Source organism: Girardinichthys multiradiatus, chromosome 14, assembly GCF_021462225.1.
Source record: "Girardinichthys multiradiatus isolate DD_20200921_A chromosome 14, DD_fGirMul_XY1, whole genome shotgun sequence".
NCBI classification, from domain to species: domain Eukaryota; kingdom Metazoa; phylum Chordata; class Actinopteri; order Cyprinodontiformes; family Goodeidae; genus Girardinichthys; species Girardinichthys multiradiatus.
The window spans coordinates 4,912,483-4,936,205 of NC_061807.1; the positions used below are offsets into that span (position 1 = coordinate 4,912,483).

A 23,723-nucleotide genomic window follows, 5' to 3' on the forward strand; every position below is an offset into this window, starting at 1 on the left:
CAGCAAGGCCTGCTGATTCATACGGTGCATGAATCAAATCGATAGCCCTTACAGTTTCCGAGTTATTAGACGTTGTTTGAGATCATGTTCAGGCATTTTTCTGTTTTTCTCCATTTTTCCCTTTCTTTTCACCTTGTGTTTTGCCTTTAATAGTATATTTTCAGCAAAAACGTGTTAATATTCTCGTTCCCCTGTCCGTTCTGAGAAAAACGGTCCAAGAATGACGTCGATAGCCCTTACGGTTTCCGAGTTATGGGCGGTAGTTCGGGAGCATGCGCCTCCATGTTAAAAGCCCAGGCCAGGGGGAGACAATAGTGAGGTGCTGCATTAGAAATGCTGCAGGTGTCAAGTTACACTGACACTCTTTGCTGATTGGCTGATTCATTCCTCACTGTTCTATTTATAGCTCTGTGTATCTCCTACTGTCTATGTCTGTATATGATTCTGTCTTTGTTTCTGCCTCCATTCACTCCGTGTCTCACACTCGGACACACACACACGCTCACACACACCCACACACACATTCATGGATTACCATCTTTGTGAGGACTTTTCATTGACTTCCATTCATTTTCATTCGTTTCTATGGCCTAATCCTGACCCGACCCCCTAACCCTTTGACCATCTTAATAGGAGGCAACTACTGGCGGCCATTTTGTGTTGAGTACTTAAACAGCATGTACTGCTGTTCTAACAGCTGGACAACAGTGATTAAATTTAAAAGGCAATTTCATAGACTTTTGCATATAGGCTGTTAGCGCATCAGAACCTGGAACAAATCTCCATCAGAACCAGATCCAAACTCCATCAGAACCAGGAGGAATTCTGTATCAGGACCAGTTAGTCATCCACTATCAGAACCAGGTCCAAACTCAATCAGAACCAGGAGGAACCTTCTATCAGAACCAGGTCCAACATTCCTCAGAACCAGACCCAAACTCAATCAGAACCAGGAGGAATTCTTCATCAGAACCAGTTAGGAACCCTCCATCAGAACCAGACCCAAACTCCAGCAGAACCAGGAACAAATCTCCATCAGAACCGGACACAAACTCCATCAGAACCAGTTAGGACCCCTCCATCAGAACCAGACCCAAACTCCATCAGAACCAGGAGGAATTCTGTATCAGGACCAGTTAGTCACCCACTATCAGAACCAGACCCAAACTCCATCAGAACCAGGAGGAATTCTGTATCAGGACCAGTTAGTCACCCACTATCAGAACCAAGTCCAAACTCAATCAGAACCAGGAGGAACCTTCTATCAGAACCAGGTCCAAACTCCTTCAGAACCTGGCAAAAAGCTCCATCAGTACAAGGAAAGAAAAACTCCATCAGAACCAGATCCAATCTCCATCAGAACCAGTTAGGGACCCTCCATCAGAACCGGACACAAACTCCATCAGAACCAGTTAGGAACCCTCCATCAGAACCAAGTCCAAACTCAATCAGAACCAGGAGGAAACTTCTATCAGAACCAGGAACAAATCTCCATCAAAACCAGACCCAAACTCCATCAGATCCAGGAGGAATTCTCCATCAGGACCAGTTAGGCACCCATTATCAGAACCAGGTCCAAACTCAATCAGAACCAGAAAGAATATGCTAACGTTAGGATTGTAGCTTCTTTTTCTCCTCTCTTAGCTAAAGAACACATTTGCATTTTTTAGGCAATTTCCTGTTTGTTTTTGTGTTTCTTCAGCGTATTTGTTGTTAGTTCATTTGTTCTGAAATTTCTCCTATTTTTTAATGTATTTTAGCTCTGACTTCAACTTCTTATGCTATATTTTTGCTTCAGTCTATGCTTTTTCAGCTCATCTATGGGCAGCTCTTTCCTGCTTTTTTAAAGTTTTTGTCAGTTCTTGCATTTCAACAACTCTTTCAACAAGTGGTTTTGAGGTAACTTTAAATTGTTAAACTGTTTTATAGCTGATAGTCTTCCTGCTTAAACAGATCAGATGACAGTTTTTCTTTGCTGTTTCTATTTCTACTAATTTATCAGATTTCAGCAGATTTTCTGCAGTTTTTGCCATTTAACTACTTCTGCATACGTTCAGCTAGAAACACCATTCAACTTTTAAAATACTTTCACAGCCTTCTGCTATTACTGTTTAATTCAACTTTTTGATATCTTTTACAGTTTTTCTACAATTTGGTTTCAAACTTTTTAAACATTTTTTTAGATTTTCAGTTTTATAATGTAATCCTATGACGGAATGTTCGTGTCGCTAGAGTGTATGCTCTAGGTTTTTGAATAACCTGAAAAAGAACGAACCAACTCTCCTCACTCGCTCAATTTTCAATCTACCTATACAAATTATACATCAAAACGTAGGATTCTCTTTCGCGATTAAGAAAATGTCACCCTCATTGATGTGGGACAAACAGTTTTCCAGCAACACGCCCCGAAGCAACACAAAGTCAACACACCCTCTATAGGAAACCTATAGGGATTTCAGAAAAAATCAGAGCAAAAAATCCTTGAAGTCACATGTTTTCGAATCGTCGCCTCTCGTAAACCGTTCGAGGTAGAGACATGAGCCTTGTGCAGATTTATCTTCAGACCTTGCTGGCGCTCACAGTGAAGGAATTTTTGTGATACCTTTTATCGTTTTGTCATAAAAAAGGTTTGTTTAGGAGTATCAAATCTGTCCTTCCCAAAATCGCTTAAAATTGGAAAATTTCAAAATCATCCACTTTTCTACACTGTCATATCTCCTACACAGATTTATGTAGACACATGAAAATCTCCAGGATTGTTCACCAATCCCTGCTGATACCTACGGTCCAAAAATTATTTGGATACCTTTTATCGTTTCCTCGTGACGTAATTTTGTTTGAGAGAGAAAAATTCACCTTCACCCAGTTTAAAAATTGTCAAAATTATACACTTTTTCACAGGGTCACATCTCCCAGACAGATTTTTGTAGAAACTTGAGAAGCTCCATGATCGTTCAGCAAGGCCTGCTGATTCATACGGTGCATGAATCAAATCAATAGCCCTTATAGTTTCCGAGTTATTAGACGTTGTTTGAGATCATGTTCAGGCATTTTTCTGTTTTTCTCCATTTTTCCCTTTCTTTTCACCTTGTGTTTTGCCTTTAATATTATATTTTCAGCAAAAACTTGTTAATATTCTCGTTCCCCTGTCCGTTCCGAGAAAAACGGTCCAAGAATGACGTCGATAGCCCTTACGGTTTCCGAGTTATGGGCGGTAGTTCGGGAGCATGCGCCTCCATGTTAAAAGCCCAGGCCAGGGGGAGACAATAGTGAGGTGCTGCATTAGAAATGCTGCAGGTGTCAAGTTACACTGACGCTCTTTGCTGATTGGCTGATTCATTCCTCACTGTTCTATTTATAGCTCTGTGTATCTCCTACTGTCTATGTCTGTTTATGATTCTGTCTTTGTTTCTGCCTCCATTCACTCCGTGTCTGATACTCGGACACACACACACACGCTCACACACACCCACACACACATTCATGGATTACTATCTTTGTGAGGACTTTGCATTGACTTCCATTCATTTTCATTCATTTCTATGGCTTAAACCTGACCCGACCCCCTAACCCTTTGACCATCTTCATAGGAGGCAACTACTGGCGACCATTTTGTGTTGAGTACTTAAACAGCATGTACTGCTGTTCTAACAGCTGGACAACAGTGATTAAATTTAAAAGGCAATTTCATAGACTTTGGCATATAGGCTGTTAGCGCATCAGAACCTGGAACAAATCTCCATCAGAACCAGACCCAAACTCCATCAGAACCTTATCCAAAATCCATCAGAATCAGATGGAAACTCTATCAGAACCTGGTACAAATCTTCATCAGAACCATGTACAAAACTCCATCTGAAATAGGTCCAAATTCTATAAGAGCCAAGGAAAAACATTCATCACAACCAGGTCCAAACTCCATCTGAACCAGGTCAAAGTCTATCAGAACCAGGTCAAACCTATCAGAACCAGGAAGAAAACTTCACCAGAGCCAGGTCCAAATCTCCTTCAGAATCCAGAGGTCCCTTCTATCAGAACCATGGTCCAACATTCCTCAGAACCAGACGCAAACTCAATCCAGGAGGAATTCTTCATCAGAACCTGGTACAAATCTTCATCACAACCAGACCCAAACACCAGCAGAACCAGGAACAAATCTCCATCAGAACCGGACACAAACTCCATCAGAACCAGTTGGGACCCCTCCATCAGAACCATGTCCAAACTCAATCAGAACCAGGAGGAACCTTCTATTAGAAACAGGTCCAAACCCCTTCAGAACCTGGCAAAAAGCTCCATCAGTACAAGGAAAGAAAAACTCCATCAGAACCAGATCCAATCTCCATCAGAACCAGTTAGGAACCCTCCATCAGAACCGGACACAAACTCCATCAGAACCAGTTAGGAACCCTCCATCAGAACCGGACACAAACTCCATCAGAACCAGTTAGGAACCCTCCATCAGAACTAGACCCAAACTCCATCAGAACCAGGAGGAATTCTGTATCAGGACCAATTAGTCACCCACTATCAGAACCAGGTCCAAACTCAATCAGAACCAGGAGGAACCTTCTATCAGAACCAGGTCCAAACTCCTTCAGAACCTGACAAAAAGCTCCATCAGTACAAGGAAAGAAAAACTCCATCAGAACCAGATCCAATCTCCATCAGAACCAGTTAGGAACCCTCCATCAAAACCAGACCCAAACCATCAGAACCAGGAGGAATTCTGTATCAGGACCAGTTAGTCACCCACTATCAGAACCAGGTCCAAACTCAATCAGAACCAGGAATAAATCTCCACAAGAACTGGACCCAAACTCCATCAGAACCAGTTAGGGACCCTCCATCAGAACCAAGTCCAAACTCAATCAGAACCAGGAGGAAACCTCTATCAGAACCAGATCCAATCTCCATCAGAACCAGTTAGGAACCCTCCATCAGAACCAGACCCAAACTCCATCAGAACCAGGAGGAATTCTGTATCAGGACCAGTTAGTCACCCACTATCAGAACCAGGTCCAAACTCAATCAGAACCAGGAGGAACCTTCTATCAGAACCAGGTCCAAACTCCTTCAGAACCTGGCAAAAAGCTCCATCAGAACCAGACCCAAACTCCAGCAGAACCAGGAACAAATCTCTTTCAGAACCGGAAACAAACTCCATCAGAACCAGTTAGGACCCCTACATCAGAACCAGACCCAAACTCCATCAGAACCAGGAGGAATTCTGTATCAGGACCAGTTAGTCACCCACTATCAGAACCAGGTCCAAACTCAATCAGAACCAGGAGGAACCTTCTATCAGAACCAGGTCCAAACTCCTTCAGAACCTGGAATAAATCTCCACAAGAACTGGACCCAAACTGCATCAGAACCAGTTAGGAACCCTCCATCAGAACCAGACCCAAACTCCATCAGAACCAGGAGGAATTCTGTATCAGGACCAGTTAGTCACCCACTATCAGAACCAGGTCCAAACTCAATCAGAACCAGGAGGAAACTTCTATCAGAACCAGGTCCAAACTCAATCAGAACCAGAAAGAATATGCTAACATTAGGATTGTAGCTTCTTTTTCTCCTCTCTTAGCTAAAGAACACATTTGCGTTTTTTAGGCAATTTCCTGTTTGTTTTTGTGTTTCTTCAGCGTATTTGTTGTTAGTTCATTTTTTCTGAAATTTCTCCTATTTTTTTATGTATTTTAGCTCTGATTTCAACTTCTTAGGCTATATTTTTGCTTCAGTCTATGCTTTTTCAGCTCATCTATGGGCAGCTCTTTCCTGCTTTTTTAAAGTTTTTGTCAGTTCTTGCATTTCAACAACTCTTTCAACAAGTAGTTTTGAGGTAACTTTAAATTGTTAAACTGTTTTATAGCTAATAGTCTTCCTGCTTAAACAGATCAGATGACAGTTTTTCTTTGCTGTTTCTATTTCTACTAATTTATCAGATTTCAGCCGATTTTCCTCAGTCAATTTCAGCTTGTTTCTGCCAGCTTTCAGCTAAAAAATTCAGCTTACAGCATTCACACTGCATTTTCGCAGGAAATGCAAATTTTTCTAGTTATTCTTCTAGTTGCTCTCCGCTTTTTTGATTCGCTAGTTCTTCTGCATACTTTGTGCTATTTTTACCATTCAAGTTTTAAAATATTCTGCTCATTAAGGACATTCCAGCTATATCTCTTGGTATTTATACCTTTTATACTTTTTAAAATATTCCGCTTTTTCTGCCAATTTTGGCCCCATTGAAATGAATGGAAAACGACAAAAATTCCGCTAAATTCTGCTAAAACTTCACTGTTTTTGCCATTTAACTACTTCCGCATACTTTCATCTAGAAACACCATTCAACTTTTAAAATGCTTTCATAACCTTCTGCTATTAGAGTTTAATTCAACTTTTTGATATCTTTTACAGTTTTTCTACAATTTGGTTTCAAACTTTATTACAATTTTTTCAGATTTTCAGATTTATAATGTAATCCTATGACGGAATGTTCGTGTCGCTAGAGTGTGTGCTCTAGGTTTTTGAATAACCTGAAAAAGAACGAACAAACTCTCCTCACTCGCTCAATTTTCAATCTACCTATACAAATTATACATCAAAACGTAGGATTCTCTTTCGCGATTAAGAAAATGTCACCCTCATTGATGTGGAACAAACAGTTTTCCAGCAACACGCCCCGAAGCAACACAAAGTCAACACACCCTCTATAGGAAACCTATAGGGATTTCAGAAAAAATCAGAGCAAAAAATCCTTAAAGTCACATGTTTTCGAATTGCCGCCTCTCGTAAACCGTTCGAGGTAGAGACATGAGCCTTGTGCAGATTTATCTTCAGATCTTGCTGGCACTCACAGTGAAGGAATTGTTTTGATAACTTTTATCATTTTGTCATAAAAAAGGTTTGTTTAGGAGTACCAAATCTGTCCTTCCCAAAATCGCTTAAAATTGAAAAATTTCAAAATTATCCATATTTCTACACTGTCATATCTCCTACATGGATTCATGTAGACACATGAAAGTCTCCAGGATTGTTCACCGATCCCTGCTGATACCTACGGTCCAAATATTATTTGGATACCTTTTATCGTTTCCTCGTGACGTAATTTTGTTTGAGAGAGAAAAATTCACCTTCACCCAGTTTGAAAATTGTCAAAATTATACACTTTTTCACAGGGTCACATCTCCCAGACAGATTTTTGTAGAAACTTGAGAAGCTCCATGATTGTTCAGCAAGGCCTGCTGATTCATACGATGTATGAATCAAATCGATAGCCCTTATAGTTTCCGAGTTATTAGACGTTGTTTGAGATCATGCTCAGGCATTTTTCTGTTTTTCTCCATTTTTCCCTTTCTTTTCACCATGTGTTTTGCCTTTAATATTATATTTTCAGCAAAAACTTGTTAATATTCTCGTTCCCCTGTCCGTTCTGAGAAAAACGGTCCAAGAATGACGTCGATAGCCCTTACGGTTTCCGAGTTATGGGCGGTAGTACGGGAGCATGCGCCTCCATGTTAAAAGCCCAGGCCAGGGGGAGACAATAGTGAGGTGCTGCATTAGAAATGCTGCAGGTGTCAAGTTACACTGACACTCTTTGCTGATTGGCTGATTCATTCCTCACTGTTCTATTTATAGCTCTGTGTATCTCCTACTGTTTATGTCTGTTTATGATTCTGTCTATGTTTCTGCCTCTATTCTCTCCGTGTCTCACACTCGGACACACACACACGCTCACACACACCCACACACACATTCATGGATTACCATCTTTGTGAGGACTTTTCATTGACTTCCATTCATTTTCATTCGTTTCTATTGCCTAAACCTGACCCGACCCCCTAACCCTTTGACCATCTTAATAGGAGGCAACTACTGGCGGCCATTTTGTGTTGCGTACTTAAACAGCATGTACTGCTGTTCTAACAGCTGGACAACAGTTATTAAATTTAAAAGGCAATTTCATAGACTTTTGTATATAGGCTGTTGGCGCATCAGAACCTGGAACAAATCTCCATCAGAACCAGACCCAAACTCCATCAGAATCAGATGGAAACTATCAGAACCTGGTACAAATCCTCATCAGAACCATGTACAAAACTCCATCTGAAATAGGTCCAAATTCTATAAGAGCCAAGGAGAAACATTCATCACAACCAGGTCCAAACTCCATCTGAACCAGGTCAAAGTCTATCAGAACCAGGTCAAACCTATCAGAACCAGGAAGAAAACTTCACCAGAGCCAGGTCCAAATCTCCTTCAGAATCCAGAGGTCCCTTCTATCAGAACCAGGTCCAACATTCCTCAGAACCAGACCCAAACTCAATCAGAACCAGGAGGAATTCTTCATCAGAACCAGTTAGGAACCCTCCATCAGAACCAGACCCAAACTCCAGCAGAACCAGTTAGGAACCCTCCATCAGAACCAGACCCAAACTTCAGCAGAACCAGGAAAAAATCTCCATCAGAACCGGACACAAACTCCATCAGAACCAGTTAGGACCCCTCCATCAGAACCAGATCCAATCTCCATCAGAACCAGTTAGGAACCCGCCATCAGAACCGGACACAAACTCCATCAGAACCAGTTAGGAACCCTCCATCAGAACCAGACCCAAACTCCATCAGAACCAGGTGGAATTCTGTATCAGGACCAATTAGTCACCCACTCTCAGAACCAGGTCCAAACTCAATCAGAACCAGGAGGAACCTTCTATCAGAACCAGGTCCAAACTCCTTCAGAACCTGGAATAAATCTCCACAAGAACTGGACCCAAACTCCATCAGAAACAGTTAGGGACCCTCCATCAGAACCAAGTCCAAACTCAATAAGAACCAGGAGGAAACCTCTATCAGAACCAGATCCAATCTCCATCAGAACCAGTTAGGAACCCTCCATCAGAACCGGACACAAACTCCATCAGAACCAGTTAGGAACCCTCCATTAGAACCAGACCCAAACTCCATCAGAACCAGGTGGAATTCTGTATCAGGACCAATTAGTCACCCACTATCAGAACCAGGTCCAAACTCAATCAGAACCAGGAGGAACCTTCTATCAGAACCAGGTCCAAACTCCTTCAGAACCTGGAATAAATCTCCACAAGAACTGGACCCAAACTCCATCAGAACCAGTTAGGGACCCTCCATCAGAACCAAGTCCAAACTCAATCAGAACCAGGAGGAAACCTCTATCAGAACCAGATCCAATCTCCATCAGAACCAGTTAGGAACCCTCCATCAGAACCAGACCCAAACTCCAGCAGAACCAGGAACAAATCTCCATCAGAACCAGATCCAATCTCCACCAGAACCAGTTAGGGACCCTCCATCAGAACCAAGTCCAAACTCAATCAGAACCAGGAGGAAACCTCTATCAGAACCAGATCCAATCTCCATCAGAACCAGTTAGGAACCCTCCATCAGAACCAGACCCAAACTCCAGCAGAACCAGGAACAAATCTCCATCAGAACCAGATCCAATCTCCACCAGAACCAGTTAGGAACCCTCCATAAGAACCGGACACAAACTCCATCAGAACCAGGAGGAATTCTGTTTCAGGACCAGTTAGTCACCCACTATCAGAACCAGGTCCAAACTCAATCAGAGCCAGGAGGAACCTTCTATCAGAACCAGTTCCAAACTCCTTCAGAACCTGGCAAAAAGCTCCATCAGTACAAGGAAAGAAAAACTCCATCAGAACCAGATCCAATCTCCATCAGAACCAGTTAGGAACCCTCCATCAGAACCAGACCCAAACTCTATCAGAACCAGGAGGAATTCTGTATCAGGACCAGTTAGTCACCCACTATCAGAACCAGGTCCAAACTCAATCAGAACCAGGAGGAACCTTCTATCAGAACCAGGTCCAAACTCCTTCAGAACCTGGAATAAATCTCCACAAGAACTGGACCCAAACTCCATCAGAAACAGTTAGGGACCCTCCATCAGAACCAAGTCCAAACTCAATAAGAACCAGGAGGAAACCTCTATCAGAACCAGATCCAATCTCCATCAGAACCAATTAGGAACCCTCCATCAGAACCGGACACAAACTCCATCAGAACCAGTTAGGAACCCTCCATTAGAACCAGACCCAAACTCCATCAGAACCAGGAGGAATTCTGTATCAGGACCAGTTAGTCACCCACTATCAGAACCAGGTCCAAACTCAATCAGAACCAGGAGGAACCTTCTATCAGAACCAGGTTCAAACTCCTTCAGAACCTGGCAAAAAGCTCCATCAGTACATGGAAAGAAAAACTCCATCAGAACCAGATCCAAACTCCATCAAAACCAGGAGCAATTCTCCATCAGGACCAGTTAGTCACCCACTATCAGAACCAGGTCCAAACTCATTCAGAACCAGAAAGAAACCTCTATCAGAACCAGTTCCAAGAAGCATCAGAACCTGGAATAAATCTCCACCAGAACTGGACCCAAACTCCATCAGAACCAGTTAGGGACCCTCCACCAGAACCAAGTCCAAACTCAATCAGAACCAGGAGGAAACTTCTATCAGAACCAGATCCAAACTCCTTCAGAACCTGGCAAAAAGCTCCATCAGTACAAGGAAAGAAAAACTCCATCAGAACCAGGTACAAACATGTATCACAACCAGGTACAAACCTGTATCAGAACCAGGTCCAGACTCTATCAAAGCCAAGGATAAGCATACATTATAACCAGGTACAGACTTCCACCAGAACCAAATACAGATCTCCATCAGAGCCAGATCCAAACTCTATCAGAACCAGGAAGAAACCTCTATAAGAACCAGGTCAAAACTCCATCAGAACCTGGCAAAAAGCTACATCAGAACCAGAAAAAAAATGTTTAAGAACTTTCTAAAAATTTTCATCAGAATCAGGAAAAAACCTCCATCAGAACCAGGTACAAACGTATATCAGATCCAGGTCCATACTCTATCAGAACCAGGAAGAAACAGCCATCAGAACCAGGTCCCAACTCCACCAGAACCTGACAAAAAACTCCATAAGAACCTTGAACAATTCTATACCTGAACCATGTACAAGCATCCATCAGAACAAGACCCAAACTCCATCAGAACCAGGAATAAATCTCCATCAAAACCAGATCCAAACTCCATCAGAACCAGGAGGAATTCTCCATCAGGACCAGTTAGGCACCCATTATCAGAACCAGGTCCAAACTCCATCAGAACCAGTTAGGAACCCTCCATCAGAACCAAGTCCAAACTCAATCAGAACCAGGAGGAAACTTCTATCAGAACCAGGAACAAATCTCCATCAAAACCAGACCCAAACTCCATCAGATCCAGGAGGAATTCTCCATCAGGACCAGTTAGGCACCCATTATCAGAACCAGGTCCAAACTCAATCAGAACCAGAAAGAATATGCTAACGTTAGGATTGTAGCTTCTTTTTCTCCTCTCTTAGCTAAAGAACACATTTGCATTTTTTAGGCAATTTCCTGTTTGTTTTTGTGTTTCTTCAGCGTATTTGTTGTTAGTTCATTTGTTCTGAAATTTATCCTATTTTTTAATGTATTTTAGCTCTGACTTCAACTTCTTATGCTATATTTTTGCTTCAGTCTATGCTTTTTCAGCTCATCTATGGGCAGCTCTTTCCTGCTTTTTTAAAGTTTTTGTCAGTTCTTGCATTTCAACAACTCTTTCAACAAGTAGTTTTGAGGTAACTTTAAATTGTTAAACTGTTTTATAGCTAATAGTCTTCCTGCTTAAACAGATCAGATGACAGTTTTTCTTTGCTGTTTCTATTTCTACTAATTTATCAGATTTCAGCAGATTTTCTGCAGTTTTTGCCATTTAACTACTTCTGCATACGTTCAGCTAGAAACACCATTCAACTTTTAAAATACTTTCACAGCCTTCTGCTATTACTGTTTAATTCAACTTTTTGATATCTTTTACAGTTTTTCTACAATTTGGTTTCAAACTTTTTAAACATTTTTTCAGATTTTCAGTTTTATAATGTAATCCTATGACGGAATGTTCGTGTCGCTAGAGTGTATGCTCTAGGTTTTTGAATAACCTGAAAAAGAACGAACAAACTCTCCTCACTCGCTCAATTTTCAATCTACCTATACAAATTATACATCAAAACGTAGGATTCTCTTTCGCGATTAAGAAAATGTCACCCTCATTGATGTGGAACAAACAGTTTTCCAGCAACACGCCCCGAAGCAACACAAAGTCAACACACCCTCTATAGGAAACCTATAGGGATTTCAGAAAAAATCAGAGCAAAAAATCCTTGAAGTCACATGTTTTCGAATCGTCGCCTCTCGTAAACCGTTCGAGGTAGAGACATGAGCCTTGTGCAGATTTATCGTCAGACCTTGTTGACGCTCACAGTGAAGGAATTTTTGTGATACCTTTTATCGTTTTGTCATAAAAAAGGTTTGTTTAGGAGTATCAAATCTGTCCTTCCCAAAATCGCTTAAAATTGGAAAATTTCAAAATCATCCACTTTTCTACACTGTCACATCTCCTACACGGATTTATGTAGACACATGAAAATCTCCAGGATTGTTCACCAATCCCTGCTGATACCTACGGTCCAAAAATTATTTGGATACCTTTTATCGTTTCCTCGTGACGTAATTTTGTTTGAGAGAGAAAAATTCACCTTCACCCAGTTTGAAAATTGTCAAAATTATACACTTTTTCACAGGGTCACATCTCCCAGACAGATTTTTGTAGAAACTTGAGAAGCTCCATGATCGTTCAGCAAGGCCTGCTGATTCATACGGTGCATGAATCAAATCAATAGCCCTTATAGTTTCCGAGTTATTAGACGTTGTTTGAGATCATGTTCAGGCATTTTTCTGTTTTTCTCCATTTTTCCCTTTCTTTTCACCTTGTGTTTTGCCTTTAATATTATATTTTCAGCAAAAACTTGTTAATATTCTCGTTCCCCTGTCCGTTCCGAGAAAAACGGTCCAAGAATGACGTCGATAGCCCTTACGGTTTCCGAGTTATGGGCGGTAGTTCGGGAGCATGCGCCTCCATGTTAAAAGCCCAGGCCAGGGGGAGACAATAGTGAGGTGCTGCATTAGAAATGCTGCAGGTGTCAAGTTACACTGACGCTCTTTGTTGATTGGCTGATTCATTCCTCACTGTTCTATTTATAGCTCTGTGTATCTCCTACTGTCTATGTCTGTTTATGATTCTGTGTTTGTTTCTGCCTCCATTCACTCCGTGTCTGATACTCGGACACACACACACACGCTCACACACACCCACACACACATTCATGGATTACTATCTTTGTGAGGACTTTGCATTGACTTCCATTCATTTTCATTCATTTCTATGGCTTAAACCTGACCCGACCCCCTAACCCTTTGACCATCTTCATAGGAGGCAACTACTGGCGACCATTTTGTGTTGAGTACTTAAACAGCATGTACTGCTGTTCTAACAGCTGGACAACAGTGATTAAATTTAAAAGGCAATTTCATAGACTTTGGCATATAGGCTGTTAGCGCATCAGAACCTGGAACAAATCTCCATCAGAACCAGACCCAAACTCCATCAGAACCTTATCCAAAATCCATCAGAATCAGATGGAAACTCTATCAGAACCTGGTACAAATCTTCATCAGAACCATGTACAAAACTCCATCTGAAATAGGTCCAAATTCTATAAGAGCCAAGGAAAAACATTCATCACAACCAGGTCCAAACTCCATCTGAACCAGGTCAAAGTCTATCAGAACCAGGTCAAACCTATCAGAACCAGGAAGAAAACTTCACCAGAGCCAGGTCCAAATCTCCTTCAGAATCCAGAGGTCCCTTCTATCAGAACCATGGTCCAACATTCCTCAGAACCAGACGCAAACTCAATCCAGGAGGAATTCTTCATCAGAACCTGGTACAAATCTTCATCACAACCAGACCCAAACACCAGCAGAACCAGGAACAAATCTCCATCAGAACCGGACACAAACTCCATCAGAACCAGTTGGGACCCCTCCATCAGAACCATGTCCAAACTCAATCAGAACCAGGAGGAACCTTCTATTAGAAACAGGTCCAAACCCCTTCAGAACCTGGCAAAAAGCTCCATCAGTACAAGGAAAGAAAAACTCCATCAGAACCAGATCCAATCTCCATCAGAACCAGTTAGGAACCCTCCATCAGAACCGGACACAAACTCCATCAGAACCAGTTAGGAACCCTCCATCAGAACCGGACAGAAACTCCATCAGAACCAGTTAGGAACCCTCCATCAGAACCAGACCCAAACTCCATCAGAACCAGGAGGAATTCTGTATCAGGACCAATTAGTCACCCACTATCAGAACCAGGTCCAAACTCAATCAGAACCAGGAGGAACCTTCTCTCAAAACCAGGTCCAAATTCCTTCAGAACCTGGCAAAAAGCTCCATCAGTACAAGGAAAGAAAAACTCCATCAGAACCAGATCCAATCTCCATCAGAACCAGTTAGGAACCCTCCATCAGAACCAGACCCAAACCATCAGAACCTGGAGGAATTCTGTATCAGGACCAGTTAGTCACCCACTATCAGAACCAGGTCCAAACTCAATCAGAACCAGGAATAAATCTCCACAAGAACTGGACCCAAACTCCATCAGAACCAGTTAGGGACCCTCCATCAGAACCAAGTCCAAACTCAATCAGAACCAGGAGGAAACCTCTATCAGAACCAGATCCAATCTCCATCAGAACCAGTTAGGAACCCTCCATCAGAACCAGACCCAAACTCCATCAGAACCAGGAGGAATTCTGTATCAGGACCAGTTAGTCACCCACTATCAGAACCAGGTCCAAACTCAATCAGAACCAGGAGGAACCTTCTATCAGGACCAGGTCCAAACTCCTTCAGAACCTGGCAAAAAGCTCCATCAGAACCAGACCCAAACTCCAGCAGAACCAGGAACAAATCTCTTTCAGAACCGGAAACAAACTCCATCAGAACCAGTTAGGACCCCTACATCAGAACCAGACCCAAACTCCATCAGAACCAGGAGGAATTCTGTATCAGGACCAGTTAGTCACCCACTATCAGAACCAGGTCCAAACTCAATCAGAACCAGGAGGAACCTTCTATCAGAACCAGGTCCAAACTCCTTCAGAACCTGGAATAAATCTCCACAAGAACTGGACCCAAACTGCATCAGAACCAGTTAGGGACCCTCCATCAGAACCAAGTCCAAACTCAATCAGAACCAGGAGGAAACTTCTATCAGAACCAGGAACAAATCCCCATCAGAACCGGACACAAACTCCATCAGAACCAGTTAGGAACCCTCCATCAGAACCAGACCCAAACTCCATCAGAACCAGGAGGAATTCTGTATCAGGACCAGTTAGTCACCCACTATCAGAACCAGGTCCAAATTCAGTCAGAACCAGAAAGATACCTCTATCAGAACCAGTTCCAAGAAGCATCAGAACCTGGAATAAATCTCCACCAGAACTGGACCCAAACTCCATCAGAACCAGTTAGGGACCCTCCACCAGAACCAAGTCCAAACTCAATCAGAACCAGGAGGAAACTTCTATCAGAACCAGGTCCAAACTCAATCAGAACCAGAAAGAATATGCTAACATTAGGATTGTAGCTTCTTTTTCTCCTCTCTTAGCTAAAGAACACATTTGCGTTTTTTAGGCAATTTCCTGTTTGTTTTTGTGTTTCTTCAGCGTATTTGTTGTTAGTTCATTTTTTCTGAAATTTCTCCTATTTTTTTATGTATTTTAGCTCTGATTTCAACTTCTTAGGCTATATTTTTGCTTCAGTCTATGCTTTTTCAGCTCATCTATGGGCAGCTCTTTCCTGCTTTTTTAAAGTTTTTGTCAGTTCTTGCATTTCAACAACTCTTTCAACAAGTAGTTTTGAGGTAACTTTAAATTGTTAAACTGTTTTATAGCTAATAGTCTTCCTGCTTAAACAGATCAGATGACAGTTTTTCTTTGCTGTTTCTATTTCTACTAATTTATCAGATTTCAGCCGATTTTCCTCAGTCAATTTCAGCTTGTTTCTGCCAGCTTTCAGCTAAAACATTCAGCTTACAGCATTCACACTGCATTTTCGCAGGAAATGCAAATTTTTCTAGTTATTCTTCTAGTTGCTCTCCGCTTTTTTGATTCGCTAGTTCTTCTGCATACTTTGTGCTATTTTTACCATTCAAGTTTTAAAATATTCTGCTCATTAAGGACATTCCAGCTATATCTCTTGGTATTTATACCTTTTATACTTTTTAAAATATTCCGCTTTTTCTGCCAATTTTGGCCCCATTGAAATGAATGGAAAACGACAAAAATTCCGCTAAATTCTGCTAAAACTTCACTGTTTTTGCCATTTAACTACTTCCGCATACTTTCAGCTAGAAACACCATTCAACTTTTAAAATGCTTTCACAACCTTCTGCTATTACAGTTTAATTCAACTTTTTGATATCTTTTACAGTTTTTCTACAATTTGGTTTCAAACTTTATTACAATTTTTTCAGATTTTCAGATTTATAATGTAATCCTATGACGGAATGTTCGTGTCGCTAGAGTGTATGCTCTAGGTTTTTGAATAACCTGAAAAAGAACGAACAAACTCTCCTGACTCACTCAATTTTCAATCTACCTATACAAATTATACATCAAAACGTAGGAATCTCTTTCGCGATTAAGAAAATGTCACCCTCATTGATGTGGGACACATAGTTTTCCGGCAACACGCCCCGAAGTAACACAAAGTCAACACACCCTCTATAGGAAATCTATAGGGATTTCAGAAAAAATCAGAGCAAAAAATCCTTAAAGTCACATGTTTTTGAATTGCTGCCTCTCGTAAACCGTTCGAGGTAGAGACATGAGCCTTGTGCAGATTTATCTTCAGATCTTGCTGGCACTCACAGTGAAGGAATTTTTTTGATAACTTTTATCATTTTGTCATAAAAAAGGTTTGTTTAGGAGTACCAAATCTGTCCTTCCCAAAATCGCTTAAAATTGAAAAATTTCAAAATTATCCATATTTCTACACTGTCATATCTCCTACATGGATTCATGTAGACACATGAAAATCTCCAGGATTGTTCACCGATCCCTGCTGATACCTACGGTCCAAATATTATTTGGATACCTTTTATCGTTTCCTCGTGACGTAATTTTGTTTGAGAGAAAAAAATTCACCTTCACCCAGTTTGAAAATTGTCAAAATTATACACTTTTTCACAGGGTCACATCTCCCAGACAGATTTTTGTAGAAACTTGAGAAGCTCCATGATTGTTCAGCAAGGCCTGCTGATTCATACGATGTATGAATCAAATCGATAGCCCTTATAGTTTCCGAGTTATTAGACGTTGTTTGAGATCATGTTCAGGCATTTTTCTGTTTTTCTCCATTTTTCCCTTTCTTTTCACCTTGTGTTTTGCCTTTAATATTATATTTTCAGCAAAAACTTGTTAATATTCTCGTTCCCCTGTCCGTTCCGAGAAAAACGGTCCAAGAATGACGTCGATAGCCCTTACGGTTTCCGAGTTATGGGCGGTAGTACGGGAGCATGCGCCTCCATGTTAAAAGCCCAGGCCAGGGGGAGACAATAGTGAGGTGCTGCATTAGAAATGCTGCAGGTGTCAAGTTACACTGACGCTCTTTGCTGATTGGCTGATTCATTCCTCACTGTTCTATTTATAGCTCTGTGTATCTCCTACTGTTTATGTCTGTTTATGATTCTGTCTATGTTTCTGCCTCTATTCTCTCCGTGTCTCACACTCGGACACACACACACGCTCACACACACCCACACACACATTCATGGATTACCATCTTTGTGAGGACTTTTCATTGACTTCCATTCATTTTCATTCGTTTCTATTGCCTAAACCTGACCCGACCCCCTAACCCTTTGACCATCTTAATAGGAGGCAACTACTGGCGGCCATTTTGTGTTGCGTACTTAAACAGCATGTACTGCTGTTCTAACAGCTGGACAACAGTTATTAAATTTAAAAGGCAATTTCATAGACTTTTGTATATAGGCTGTTGGCGCATCAGAACCTGGAACAAATCTCCATCAGAACCAGACCCAAACTCCATCAGAATCAGATGGAAACTATCAGAACCTGGTACAAATCCTCATCAGAACCATGTACAAAACTCCATCTGAAATAGGTCCAAATTCTATAAGAGCCAAGGAGAAACATTCATCACAACCAGGTCCAAACTCCATCTGAACCAGGTCAAAGTCTATCAGAACCAGGTCAAACCTATCAGAACCAGGAAGAAAACTTCACCGGAGCCAGGTCCAAATCTCCTTCAGAATCCAGAGGTCCCTTCTATCAGAACCAGGTCCAACATTCCTCAGAACCAGACCCAAACTCAATCAGAACCAGGAGGAATTCTTCATCAGAACCAGTTAGGAACCCTCCATCAGAACCAGACCCAAACTCCAGCAGAACCAGTTAGGAACCCTCCATCAGAACCAGACCCAAACTTCAGCAGAACCAGGAAAAAATCTCCATCAGAACCGGACACAAACTCCATCAGAACCAGTTAGGACCCCTCCATCAGAACCAGATCCAATCTCCATCAGAACCAGTTAGGAACCCGCCATCAGAACCGGACACAAACTCCATCAGAACCAGTTAGGAACCCTCCATCAGAACCAGACCCAAACTCCATCAGAACCAGGTGGAATTCTGTATCAGGACCAATTAGTCACCCACTCTCAGAACCAGGTCCAAACTCAATCAGAACCAGGAGGAACCTTCTATCAGAACCAGGTCCAAACTCCTTCAGAACCTGGAATAAATCTCCACAAGAACTGGACCCAAACTCCATCAGAAACAGTTAGGGACCCTCCATCAGAACCAAGTCCAAACTCAATAAGAACCAGGAGGAAACCTCTATCAGAACCAGATCCAATCTCCATCAGAACCAATTAGGAACCCTCCATCAGAACCGGACACAAACTCCATCAGAACCAGTTAGGAACCCTCCATTAGAACCAGACCCAAACTCCATCAGAACCAGGTGGAATTCTGTATCAGGACCAATTAGTCACCCACTATCAGAACCAGGTCCAAACTCAATCAGAACCAGGAGGAACCTTCTATCAGAACCAGGTCCAAACTCCTTCAGAACCTGGAATAAATCTCCACAAGAACTGGACCCAAACTCCATCAGAACCAGTTAGGGACCCTCCATCAGAACCAAGTCCAAACTCAATCAGAACCAGGAGGAAACCTCTATCAGAACCAGATCCAATCTCCATCAGAACCAGTTAGGAACCCTCCATCAGAACCAGACCCAAACTCCAGCAGAACCAGGAACAAATCTCCATCAGAACCAGATCCAATCTCCACCAGAACCAGTTAGGAACCCTCCATAAGAACCGGACACAAACTCCATCAGAACCAGGAGGAATTCTGTTTCAGGACCAGTTAGTCACCCACTATCAGAACCAGGTCCAAACTCAATCAGAGCCAGGAGGAACCTTCTATCAGAACCAGTTCCAAACTCCTTCAGAACCTGGCAAAAAGCTCCATCAGTACAAGGAAAGAAAAACTCCATCAGAACCAGATCCAATCTCCATCAGAACCAGTTAGGAACCCTCCATCAGAACCAGACCCAAACTCTATCAGAACCAGGAGGAATTCTGTATCAGGACCAGTTAGTCACCCACTATCAGAACCAGGTCCAAACTCAATCAGAACCAGGAGGAACCTTCTATCAGAACCAGGTCCAAACTCCTTCAGAACCTGGAATAAATCTCCACAAGAACTGGACCCAAACTCCATCAGAAACAGTTAGGGACCCTCCATCAGAACCAAGTCCAAACTCAATAAGAACCAGGAGGAAACCTCTATCAGAACCAGATCCAATCTCCATCAGAACCAATTAGGAACCCTCCATCAGAACCGGACACAAACTCCATCAGAACCAGTTAGGAACCCTCCATTAGAACCAGACCCAAACTCCATCAGAACCAGGAGGAATTCTGTATCAGGACCAGTTAGTCACCCACTATCAGAACCAGGTCCAAACTCAATCAGAACCAGGAGGAACCTTCTATCAGAACCAGGTTCAAACTCCTTCAGAACCTGGCAAAAAGCTCCATCAGTACATGGAAAGAAAAACTCCATCAGAACCAGATCCAAACTCCATCAAAACCAGAAGCAATTCTCCATCAGGACCAGTTAGTCACCCACTATCAGAACCAGGTCCAAACTCATTCAGAACCAGATAGAAACCTCTATCAGAACCATTTCCTAGAAGCATCAGAACCTGGAATAAATCTCCACCAGAACTGGACCCAAACTCCATCAGAACCAGTTAGGGACCCTCCATCAGAACCAAGTCTAAACTCAATCAGAACCAGGAGGAAACTTCTATCAGAACCAGATCCAAACTCCTTCAGAACCTGGCAAAAAGCTCCATCAGTACAAGGAAAGAAAAACTCCATCAGAACCAGGTACAAACATGTATCACAACCAGGTACAAACCTGTATCAGAACCAGGTCCAGACTCTATCAAAGCCAAGGATAAGCATACATTATAACCAGGTACAGACTTCCACCAGAACCAAATACAGATCTCCATCAGAGCCAGATCCAAACTCTATCAGAACCAGGAAGAAACCTCTATAAGAACCAGGTCAAAACTCCATCAGAACCTGGCAAAAAGCTACATCAGAACCAGAAAAAAAATGTTTAAGAACTTTCTAAAAATATTCATCAGAATCAGGAAAAAACCTCCATCAGAACCAGGTACAAACGTATATCAGATCCAGGTCCATACTCTATCAGAACCAGGAAGAAACAGCCATCAGAACCAGGTCCCAACTCCACCAGAACCTGACAAAAAACTCCATAAGAACCTTGAACAATTCTATACCTGAACCATGTACAAGCATCCATCAGAACAAGACCCAAACTCCATCAGAACCAGGAATAAATCTCCATCAAAACCAGATCCAAACTCCATCAGAACCAGGAGGAATTCTCCATCAGGACCAGTTAGGCACCCATTATCAGAACCAGGTCCAAACTCAATCAGAACCAGAAAGAATATGCTAACGTTAGGATTGTAGCTTCTTTTTCTCCTCTCTTAGCTAAAGAACACATTTGCCTTTTTAGGCAATTTCCTGTTTGTTTTTGTGTTTCTTGTTGTTAGTTCATTTTTCTGAAATTTATCCTATTTTATATATATTTTAGCACTGACTTCAACTTCTTAGGCTATATTTTTGCTTCAGTCTATGCTTTTTCAGCTCATCTATGGGCAGCTCTTTCCTGCTTTTTTAAAGTTTTTGTCAGTTCTTGCATTTCAACAACTCTTTCAACAAGTAGTTTTGAGGTAACTTTAAATTGTTAAACTGTTTTATAGCTAATAGTCTTCCTGCTTAAACAGATCAGATGACAGTTTTTCTTTGCTGTTTCTGCTATTTCTACTAATTTATCAGATTTCAGCAGATTTTTTGCAGTCAATTTCAGCTTGTTTCTGCCAGCTTTCAGCTAAAAAATTCAGCTTACAGCATTCACACTGCATTTTCGCAGGAAATGCAAATTTTTCTAGTTATTCTTCTAGTTGCTCTCCGCTTTTTCAATTCGCTACTTCTTCTGCATACTTTGTGCTATTTTTACCATTCAAGTTTTAAAATTTTCTGCTCATTAAGGACATTCCAGCTATATCTCTTGGTATTTATACCCTTTATACTTTTTAAAATATTCAGCTTTTTATGAATTTTTTGCTCCCATAGGAATGAATGGGAAACCACAAATATTCTGCTAAAACTTCACTGTTTTTGCCATTTAACTACTTCTGCATACTTTCAGCTAGAAACACCATTCAACTTTTAAAATACTTTCACAGCCTTCTGCTATTACTGTTTGATTCAACTTTTTGATATCTTTTACAGTTTTTCTACAATTTGGTTTCAAACTTTTTAAACATTTTTTCAGATTTTCAGTTTTATAATGTAATCCTATGACGGAATGTTCGTGTCGCTAGAGTGTATGCTCTAGGTTTTTGAATAACCTGAAAAAGAACGAACAAACTCTCCTGACTCACTCAATTTTCAATCTACCTATACAAATTATACATCAAAACGTAGGATTCTCTTTCGCGATTAAGAAAATGTCACCCTCATTGATGTGGGACACATAGTTTTCCGGCAACACGCCCCGAAGCAACACAAAGTCAACACACCCTCTATAGGAAATCTATAGGGATTTCAGAAAAAATCAGAGCAAAAAATCCTTAAAGTCACATGTTTTCGAATTGCCGCCTCTCGTAAACCGTTCGAGGTAGAGACATGAGCCTTGTGCAGATTTATCTTCAGTCCTTGCTGGCACTCACAGTGAAGGAATTATTTTGATAACTCTTATCGTTTTGTCATAAAAAAGGTTTGTTTAGGAGTACCAAATCTGTCCTTCCCAAAATCGCTTAAAATTGAAAAATTTCAAAATTATCCATATTTCTACACTGTCATATCTCCTACATGGATTCATGTAGACACACACAAATCTCCAGGATTTTTCACCGATCCCTGCTGATACCTACGGTCCAAAAATTTTTTGGATACCTTTTATCGTTTTTGCGTGAAGTAGGTTTGTTTGAGAGAGAAAAATTCACCTTCACCCAGTTTGAAAATTGTCAAAATTATACACTTTTTCACAGGGTCACATCTCCCAGACAGATTTTTGTAGAAACTTGAGAAGCTCCATGATTGTTCAGCAAGGCCTGCTGATTCATACGATGTATGAATCAAATCGATAGCCCTTATAGTTTCCGAGTTATTAGACGTTGTTTGAGATCATGTTCAGGCATTTTTCTGTTTTTCTCCATTTTTCCCTTTCTTTTCACCATGTGTTTTGCCTTTAATATTATATTTTCAGCAAAAACTTGTTAATATTCTCGTTCCCCTGTCCGTTCCGAGAAAAACGGTCCAAGAATGACGTCGATAGCCCTTACGGTTTCCGAGTTATGGGCGGTAGTACGGGAGCATGCGCCTCCATGTTAAAAGCCCAGGCCAGGGGGAGACAATAGTGAGGTGCTGCATTAGAAATGCTGCAGGTGTCAAGTTACACTGACGCTCTTTGCTGATTGGCTGATTCATTCCTCACTGTTCTATTTATAGCTCTGTGTATCTCCTACTGTTTATGTCTGTTTATGATTCTGTCTATGTTTCTGCCTCTATTCTCTCCGTGTCTCACACTCGGACACACACACACGCTCACACACACCCACACACACATTCATTCATGGATTACCATCTTTGTGAGGACTTTTCATTGACTTCCATTCATTTTCATTCGTTTCTATTGCCTAAACCTGACCCGACCCCCTAACCCTTTGACCATCTTAATAGGAGGCAACTACTGGCGGCCATTTTGTGTTGCGTACTTAAACAGCATGTACTGCTGTTCTAACAGCTGGACAACAGTTATTAAATTTAAAAGGCAATTTCATAGACTTTTGTATATAGGCTGTTGGCGCATCAGAACCTGGAACAAATCTCCATCAGAACCAGACCCAAACTCCATCAGAATCAGATGGAAACTATCAGAACCTGGTACAAATCCTCATCAGAACCATGTACAAAACTCCATCTGAAATAGGTCCAAATTCTATAAGAGCCAAGGAGAAACATTCATCACAACCAGGTCCAAACTCCATCTGAACCAGGTCAAAGTCTATCAGAACCAGGTCAAACCTATCAGAACCAGGAAGAAAACTTCACCGGAGCCAGGTCCAAATC

The 23,723-nt window shown here is 41.4% G+C and overlaps 1 protein-coding gene across 1 annotated transcript in view; it reads left to right on the forward strand.

Moving 5' to 3' along the window:
* LOC124881298 (alpha-tectorin-like) overlaps nt 1-23,723 on the forward strand; it is a 64,761-nt gene that overhangs the window by 1,375 nt on the left and 39,663 nt on the right. The window lies entirely within an intron of this gene.